The 8,324-nt window shown below is 43.6% G+C and overlaps 9 non-coding genes across 9 annotated transcripts; all 9 read left to right on the top strand.

Moving 5' to 3' along the window:
* Positions 1 to 675: 675 nt before the first annotated feature.
* On the top strand, positions 676 to 747 carry trnap-ugg (transfer RNA proline (anticodon UGG)). Its single transcript has one exon. It is a non-coding gene; the product is annotated as a tRNA-Pro (tRNA).
* An 840-nt stretch (positions 748 to 1,587) lies between these two features.
* On the top strand, positions 1,588 to 1,659 carry trnap-cgg (transfer RNA proline (anticodon CGG)). The gene has a single exon. It is a non-coding gene; the product is annotated as a tRNA-Pro (tRNA).
* Positions 1,660 to 2,487: 828 nt separating this feature from the next.
* Positions 2,488 to 2,559, top strand: trnap-cgg (transfer RNA proline (anticodon CGG)). Its single transcript has one exon. It is a non-coding gene; the product is annotated as a tRNA-Pro (tRNA).
* Positions 2,560 to 3,404: 845 nt separating this feature from the next.
* On the top strand, positions 3,405 to 3,476 carry trnap-cgg (transfer RNA proline (anticodon CGG)). The gene has a single exon. It is a non-coding gene; the product is annotated as a tRNA-Pro (tRNA).
* An 842-nt stretch (positions 3,477 to 4,318) lies between these two features.
* Positions 4,319 to 4,390, top strand: trnap-cgg (transfer RNA proline (anticodon CGG)). Its single transcript has one exon. It is a non-coding gene; the product is annotated as a tRNA-Pro (tRNA).
* Positions 4,391 to 5,231: 841 nt separating this feature from the next.
* Positions 5,232 to 5,303, top strand: trnap-cgg (transfer RNA proline (anticodon CGG)). The gene has a single exon. It is a non-coding gene; the product is annotated as a tRNA-Pro (tRNA).
* An 842-nt stretch (positions 5,304 to 6,145) lies between these two features.
* trnap-cgg (transfer RNA proline (anticodon CGG)) lies at positions 6,146 to 6,217 on the top strand. Its single transcript has one exon. It is a non-coding gene; the product is annotated as a tRNA-Pro (tRNA).
* An 842-nt stretch (positions 6,218 to 7,059) lies between these two features.
* On the top strand, positions 7,060 to 7,131 carry trnap-cgg (transfer RNA proline (anticodon CGG)). Its single transcript has one exon. It is a non-coding gene; the product is annotated as a tRNA-Pro (tRNA).
* An 840-nt stretch (positions 7,132 to 7,971) lies between these two features.
* Positions 7,972 to 8,043, top strand: trnap-cgg (transfer RNA proline (anticodon CGG)). The gene has a single exon. It is a non-coding gene; the product is annotated as a tRNA-Pro (tRNA).
* Positions 8,044 to 8,324: the final 281 nt, after the last annotated feature.

The following is an 8,324-nucleotide window of genomic DNA, read 5'->3' as shown; positions in this document are numbered from 1 at the left end:
CTGAGGGAGGGTTAGGTGTCCTCGTCGCCTACAGGGGCTGTAGGAGGGTTAGGTGTCCTCATGGCCTACAGGGGCTGTAGGAGGGTTAGGTGTCCTCATGGCCTACAGGGGCTGTAGGAGGGTTAGGTGTCCTCATGGCCTGCAGGGGCTGTAGGAGGGTGAGGTGTCCTCATGGCCTGCAGGGGCTGTAGGAGGGTTAGGTGTCCTCATGGCCTACAGGGGCTGTATGAGGGTTAGGTATCCTCATGGCCTATGTGACATCAGCGGTTATGGAGGTTTGAGAAGCATCCAGTGCAAAATAAGTCACATTTCTAGTTTAAAACAGACAGATTCCAATGGGGATTTGTTATTTTATTCACGTACCGGTGCGTCAATCGGATCAAATGAAATGAGATCCAATTGATTTTGATGTCTACTTTTTCATTTTTAAATCTACATTTAGCTTTTCTTCATTTGTTTCTTGCTGTTACAGCTAATGAAGATTGAATCTGAAAGACTCAGCAGATGAATTACAGAGTATTTGAACTCAAACCTGGTCAACTGCTTGGAAGATAGCTATGCTCACAAGTATACCACCAACACTCACGTGATTCACTGTGGCCTGGCAACATCGACCTTCAATCCATGTCCTCACCGTCATTGCTGGCGACTGCAAAACAATGTGTTGAAATAAATGGCTCGTTGGTCTAGGGGTATGATTCTCGCTTTGGGTGCGAGAGGTCCCGGGTTCAAATCCCGGACGAGCCCTTTTTGAGCCTTTAACAATCTGAGACAGGCGGATCTTGGGCAACTGGTTGGAGGGGCAACTGCCACCACTGGAGCGCAGGACCAGGTGGATGAGTGATTAAGGCAATGGACTGCTAATCCATTGTGCTCTGCACTAGTGGCTTCAGCATTTCATTTATTAATTTCTTCCTTGGTTAAAAAAATCTGTCATTTTACCGACATAGGTTACCTTCAGACGAGTCCCGTGACACTTGTGGGGTCGTAGAGCAAAACTGAGAACAGCATTGTGTTCGTTGAGAGTCCCCCTTTCCATAGAATGGTCAAACTATTTTGTAGGTCAAACATTCGGAAGCTACAGTTTGTATGAGAAGACAGATTTTAGGGATGTGTCATGTTTTGACAAATTTTATTGCCACATTTCACCAAAGCTGCAGAGGTGTGACATCAGCAGTTATGGTAGGTTTGAGAAGCATCCAGTGCAAAATAAGTCACATTTCTAGTTTAAACTGACAGATTCCAATGATGTTTTATTTTTTCATTTACATACCGGTGCGTCAATCGGATCAAATGAAATGAGATCCAATTGATTTTGATGTCTACTTTCTAATTTTTTAAATCTACAGTTAGCTCTTTCTTCATTTGTTTCTTGCTGTTACAGCTAATGAAGATTGAATCTGAAAGACTCAGCAGATGAATTACAGAGTATTTGAACTCAAACCTGGTCAACTGCTTGGAAGATAGCTATGCTCACAAGTATACCACCAACACTCACGTGATTCACTGTGGCCTGGCACAAATCGACCTATCAATCCAAATCCTCACCGTCATTGCTGGCGACTGCAAAAATGTCTTTGATAAAATGGCTCGTTGGTCTAGGGGTATGATTCTCGCTTCGGGTGCGAGAGGTCCCGGGTTCAAATCCCGGACGAGCCCATTTGTTGAGCCTTTAACAATCGTAGACAGTCGTTTCTTGGGCAACTGGTTGGAGTGCAGAACGAGGTGGATGAGTGATAAAGGCAATGGACTGCTAATCGATTGTGTTCAGCATCGCACAACATTTATTAATTTCTTCCTTGGTTAAAAAAATCTATCATTTTAACCGGCACATAGGTCAACTTCAGACGAGTGCCGTGACCCTTGTGGGGGTCGTAGAGCAAAACCGAGAACGCCATTGTGTTTGTGAGAGTCCCCCCTTTCCATGGAATGGTCAAACGATTTTGTAGGTCAAACAGTTCGGAAGCTACAGCCATTTGTATGAGAAGACTGATTTCCGGGATGTGTCATGTTTTGACTAACATTGCTCTCGTTCTGCCGCATTTCACCAAAGATGCAGACATGTGACATCAGCGGTTATGGAGGTTTGAGAAGCATCCAGTGCAAAATAAGTCACATTTCTAGTTTAAAACAGACAGATTCCAATGGGGATTTTTTATTTTATTCACGTACCGGTGCGTCAATCGGATCAAATGAAATGAGATCCAATTGATTTTGATGTCTACTTTCTAATTTTTTTAATCTACAGTTAGCTCTTTCTTCATTTGTTTCTTGCTGTTACAGCTAATGAAGATTGAATCTGAAAGACTCAGCAGATGAATTTCAGAGTATTTGAACTCAAACCTGGTCAACTGCTTGGAAGATAGCTATGCTCACAAGTATACCACCAACACTCACGTGATTCACTGTGGCCTGGCACAAATCGACCTATCAATCCAAATCCTCACCATCATTGCTGGCGACTGCAAAAAATTATTTTGATAAAATGGCTCGTTGGTCTAGGGGTATGATTCTCGCTTCGGGTGCGAGAGGTCCTGGGTTCAAATCCCGGACGAGCCCATTTGTTGAGCCTTTAACAATCGTAGACAGTCGTTTCTTGGGCAACTGGTTGGAGTGCAGAACGAGGTGGATGAGTGATAAAGGCAATGGACTGCTAATCCATTGTGCTCTGCACTCGCGGGTTCAGCATCGCACAACATTTATTAATTTCTTCCTTGGTTAAAAAAATCTATCATTTTAACCGGCACATAGGTCAACTTCAGACGAGTGTGCCGTGACCCTTGTGGGGGTCGTAGAGCAAAACCGAGAACGCCATTGTGTTTGTGAGAGTCCCCCCTTTCCATGGAATGGTCAAACGATTTTGTAGGTCAAACAGTTCGGAAGCTACAGCCATTTGTATGAGAAGACTGATTTCCGGGATGTGTCATGTTTTGACTAACATTGCTCTCGTTCTGCCGCATTTCACCAAAGATGCAGACATGTGACATCAGCGGTTATGGAGGTTTGAGAAGCATCCAGTGCAAAATAAGTCACATTTCTAGTTTAAAACAGACAGATTCCAATGGGGATTTTTTATTTTATTCACGTACCGGTGCGTCAATCGGATCAAATGAAATGAGATCCAATTGATTTTGATGTCTACTTTCTAATTTTTTAAATCTACAGTTAGCTCTTTCTTCATTTGTTTCTTGCTGTTACAGCTAATGAAGATTGAATCTGAAAGACTCAGCAGATGAATTACAGAGTATTTGAACTCAAACCTGGTCAACTGCTTGGAAGATAGCTATGCTCACAAGTATACCACCAACACTCACGTGATTCACTGTGGCCTGGCACAAATCGACCTATCAATCCAAATCCTCACCGTCATTGCTGGCGACTGCAAAAAATGTCTTTGATAAAATGGCTCGTTGGTCTAGGGGTATGATTCTCGCTTCGGGTGCGAGAGGTCCCGGGTTCAAATCCCGGACGAGCCCATTTGTTGAGCCTTTAACAATCGTAGACAGTCGTTTCTTGGGCAACTGGTTGGAGTGCAGAACGAGGTGGATGAGTGATAAAGGCAATGGACTGCTAATCCATTGTGCTCTGCACTCGCGGGTTCAGCATCGCACAACATTTATTAATTTCTTCCTTGGTTAAAAAAATCTATCATTTTAACCGGCACATAGGTCAACTTCAGACGAGTGCCGTGACCCTTGTGGGGGTCGTAGAGCAAAACCGAGAACGCCATTGTGTTTGTGAGAGTCCCCCCTTTCCATGGAATGGTCAAACGATTTTGTAGGTCAAACAGTTCGGAAGCTACAGCCATTTGTATGAGAAGACTGATTTCCGGGATGTGTCATGTTTTGACTAACATTGCTCTCGTTCTGCCGCATTTCACCAAAGATGCAGACATGTGACATCAGCGGTTATGGAGGTTTGAGAAGCATCCAGTGCAAAATAAGTCACATTTCTAGTTTAAAACAGACAGATTCCAATGGGGATTTTTTATTTTATTCACGTACCGGTGCGTCAATCGGATCAAATGAAATGAGATCCAATTGATTTTGATGTCTACTTTCTAATTTTTTAAATCTACAGTTAGCTCTTTCTTCATTTGTTTCTTGCTGTTACAGCTAATGAAGATTGAATCTGAAAGACTCAGCAGATGAATTACAGAGTATTTGAACTCAAACCTGGTCAACTGCTTGGAAGATAGCTATGCTCACAAGTATACCACCAACACTCACGTGATTCACTGTGGCCTGGCACAAATCGACCTATCAATCCAAATCCTCACCGTCATTGCTGGCGACTGCAAAAATGTCTTTGATAAAATGGCTCGTTGGTCTAGGGGTATGATTCTCGCTTCGGGTGCGAGAGGTCCCGGGTTCAAATCCCGGACGAGCCCATTTGTTGAGCCTTTAACAATCGTGAGACAGTCGTTTCTTGGGCAACTGGTTGGAGTGCAGAACGAGGTGGATGAGTGATAAAGGCAATGGACTGCTAATCCATTGTGCTCTGCACTCGCGGGTTCAGCATCGCACAACATTTATTAATTTCTTCCTTGGTTAAAAAATCTATCACTTTAACCGGCACATAGGTCAACTTCAGACGAGTGCCGTGACCCTTGTGGGGGTCGTAGAGCAAAACCGAGAACGCCATTGTGTTTGTGAGAGTCCCCCCTTTCCATGGAATGGTCAAACGATTTTGTAGGTCAAACAGTTCGGAAGCTACAGCCATTTGTATGAGAAGACTGATTTCCGGGATGTGTCATGTTTTGACTAACATTGCTCTCGTTCTGCCGCATTTCACCAAAGATGCAGACATGTGACATCAGCGGTTATGGAGGTTTGAGAAGCATCCAGTGCAAAATAAGTCACATTTCTAGTTTAAAACAGACAGATTCCAATGGGGATTTTTATTTTATTCACGTACCGGTGCGTCAATCGGATCAAATGAAATGAGATCCAATTGATTTTGATGTCTACTTTCTAATTTTTTAAATCTACAGTTAGCTCTTTCTTCATTTGTTTCTTGCTGTTACAGCTAATGAAGATTGAATCTGAAAGACTCAGCAGATGAATTACAGAGTATTTGAACTCAAACCTGGTCAACTGCTTGGAAGATAGCTATGCTCACAAGTATACCACCAACACTCACGTGATTCACTGTGGCCTGGCACAAATCGACCTATCAATCCAAATCCTCACCGTCATTGCTGGCGACTGCAAAAATGTCTTTGATAAAATGGCTCGTTGGTCTAGGGGTATGATTCTCGCTTCGGGTGCGAGAGGTCCCGGGTTCAAATCCCGGACGAGCCCATTTGTTGAGCCTTTAACAATCGTAGACAGTCGTTTCTTGGGCAACTGGTTGGAGTGCAGAACGAGGTGGATGAGTGATAAAGGCAATGGACTGCTAATCCATTGTGCTCTGCACTCGCGGGTTCAGCATCGCACAACATTTATTAATTTCTTCCTTGGTTAAAAAAATCTATCACTTTAACCGGCACATAGGTCAACTTCAGACGAGTGCCGTGACCCTTGTGGGGGTCGTAGAGCAAAACCGAGAACGCCATTGTGTTTGTGAGAGTCCCCCCTTTCCATGGAATGGTCAAACGATTTTGTAGGTCAAACAGTTCGGAAGCTACAGCCATTTGTATGAGAAGACTGATTTCCGGGATGTGTCATGTTTTGACTAACATTGCTCTCGTTCTGCCGCATTTCACCAAAGATGCAGACATGTGACATCAGCGGTTATGGAGGTTTGAGAAGCATCCAGTGCAAAATAAGTCACATTTCTAGTTTAAAACAGACAGATTCCAATGGGGATTTTTTATTTTATTCACGTACCGGTGCGTCAATCGGATCAAATGAAATGAGATCCAATTGATTTTGATGTCTACTTTCTAATTTTTTAAATCTACAGTTAGCTCTTTCTTCATTTGTTTCTTGCTGTTACAGCTAATGAAGATTGAATCTGAAAGACTCAGCAGATGAATTACAGAGTATTTGAACTCAAACCTGGTCAACTGCTTGGAAGATAGCTATGCTCACAAGTATACCACCAACACTCACGTGATTCACTGTGGCCTGGCACAAATCGACCTATCAATCCAAATCCTCACCGTCATTGCTGGCGACTGCAAAAATGTCTTTGATAAAATGGCTCGTTGGTCTAGGGGTATGATTCTCGCTTCGGGTGCGAGAGGTCCCGGGTTCAAATCCCGGACGAGCCCATTTGTTGAGCCTTTAACAATCGTAGACAGTCGTTTCTTGGGCAACTGGTTGGAGTGCAGAACGAGGTGGATGAGTGATAAAGGCAATGGACTGCTAATCCATTGTGCTCTGCACTCGCGGGTTCAGCATCGCACAACATTTATTAATTTCTTCCTTGGTTAAAAAATCTATCATTTTAACCGGCACATAGGTCAACTTCAGACGAGTGCCGTGACCCTTGTGGGGGTCGTAGAGCAAAACCGAGAACGCCATTGTGTTTGTGAGAGTCCCCCCTTTCCATGGAATGGTCAAACGATTTTGTAGGTCAAACAGTTCGGAAGCTACAGCCATTTGTATGAGAAGACTGATTTCCGGGATGTGTCATGTTTTGACTAACATTGCTCTCGTTCTGCCGCATTTCACCAAAGATGCAGACATGTGACATCAGCGGTTATGGAGGTTTGAGAAGCATCCAGTGCAAAATAAGTCACATTTCTAGTTTAAAACAGACAGATTCCAATGGGGATTTTTTATTTTATTCACGTACCGGTGCGTCAATCGGATCAAATGAAATGAGATCCAATTGATTTTGATGTCTACTTTCTAATTTTTTAAATCTACAGTTAGCTCTTTCTTCATTTGTTTCTTGCTGTTACAGCTAATGAAGATTGAATCTGAAAGACTCAGCAGATGAATTACAGAGTATTTGAACTCAAACCTGGTCAACTGCTTGGAAGATAGCTATGCTCACAAGTATACCACCAACACTCACGTGATTCACTGTGGCCTGGCACAAATCGACCTATCAATCCAAATCCTCACCGTCATTGCTGGCGACTGCAAAAAATGTCTTTGATAAAATGGCTCGTTGGTCTAGGGGTATGATTCTCGCTTCGGGTGCGAGAGGTCCCGGGTTCAAATCCCGGACGAGCCCATTTGTTGAGCCTTTAACAATCGTAGACAGTCGTTTCTTGGGCAACTGGTTGGAGTGCAGAACGAGGTGGATGAGTGATAAAGGCAATGGACTGCTAATCCATTGTGCTCTGCACTCGCGGGTTCAGCATCGCACAACATTTATTAAGTTCTTCCTTGGTTAAAAAATCTATCATTTTAACCGGCACATAGGTCACCTTCAGACGAGTCCCGTGACCCTTGTGGGGGTCGTAGAGCAAAACCGAGAACGCCATTGTGTTTGTGAGAGTCCCCCCTTTCCATGGAATGGTCAAACGATTTTGTAGGTCAAACAGTTCGGAAGCTACAGCCATTTGTATGAGAAGACTGATTTCCGGGATGTGTCATGTTTTGACTAACATTGCTCTCGTTCTGCCGCATTTCACCAAAGATGCAGACATGTGACATCAGCGGTTATGGAGGTTTGAGAAGCATCCAGTGCAAAATAAGTCACATTTCTAGTTTAAAACAGACAGATTCCAATGGGGATTTTTTATTTTATTCACGTACCGGTGCGTCAATCGGATCAAATGAAATGAGATCCAATTGATTTTGATGTCTACTTTCTAATTTTTAAATCTACAGTTAGCTCTTTCTTCATTTGTTTCTTGCTGTTACAGCTAATGAAGATTGAATCTGAAAGACTCAGCAGATGAATTACAGAGTATTTGAACTCAAACCTGGTCAACTGCTTGGAAGATAGCTATGCTCACAAGTATACCACCAACACTCACGTGATTCACTGTGGCCTGGCACAAATCGACCTATCAATCCAAATCCTCACCGTCATTGCTGGCGACTGCAAAAATGTCTTTGATAAAATGGCTCGTTGGTCTAGGGGTATGATTCTCGCTTCGGGTGCGAGAGGTCCCGGGTTCAAATCCCGGACGAGCCCATTTGTTGAGCCTTTAACAATCTGAGACAGTCGGATCTTGGGCAACTGGTTGGAGTGCAGAACGAGGTGGATGAGTGATAAAGGCAATGGACTGCTAATCCATTGTGCTCTGCACTCGTGGCTTCAGCATCGCACAACATTTATTAATTTCTTCCTTGGTTAAAAAATCTATCATTTTAACCGGGATAGGTCAACTTCAGACGAGTCCCGTGACCCTGTGGGGGTCGTAGCCAAAACCGAGAACGCCATTGTGTTTGTGAGAGTCCCCCTTTCCATGGAAT

Source organism: Oncorhynchus nerka, unplaced genomic scaffold, assembly GCF_034236695.1.
Source record: "Oncorhynchus nerka isolate Pitt River unplaced genomic scaffold, Oner_Uvic_2.0 unplaced_scaffold_13___fragment_10___debris, whole genome shotgun sequence".
NCBI lineage: Eukaryota > Metazoa > Chordata > Actinopteri > Salmoniformes > Salmonidae > Oncorhynchus > Oncorhynchus nerka.
The sequence above is the reverse complement of the archived record's forward strand: the minus strand, read 5'-3'. Positions and strand labels throughout refer to the sequence as shown.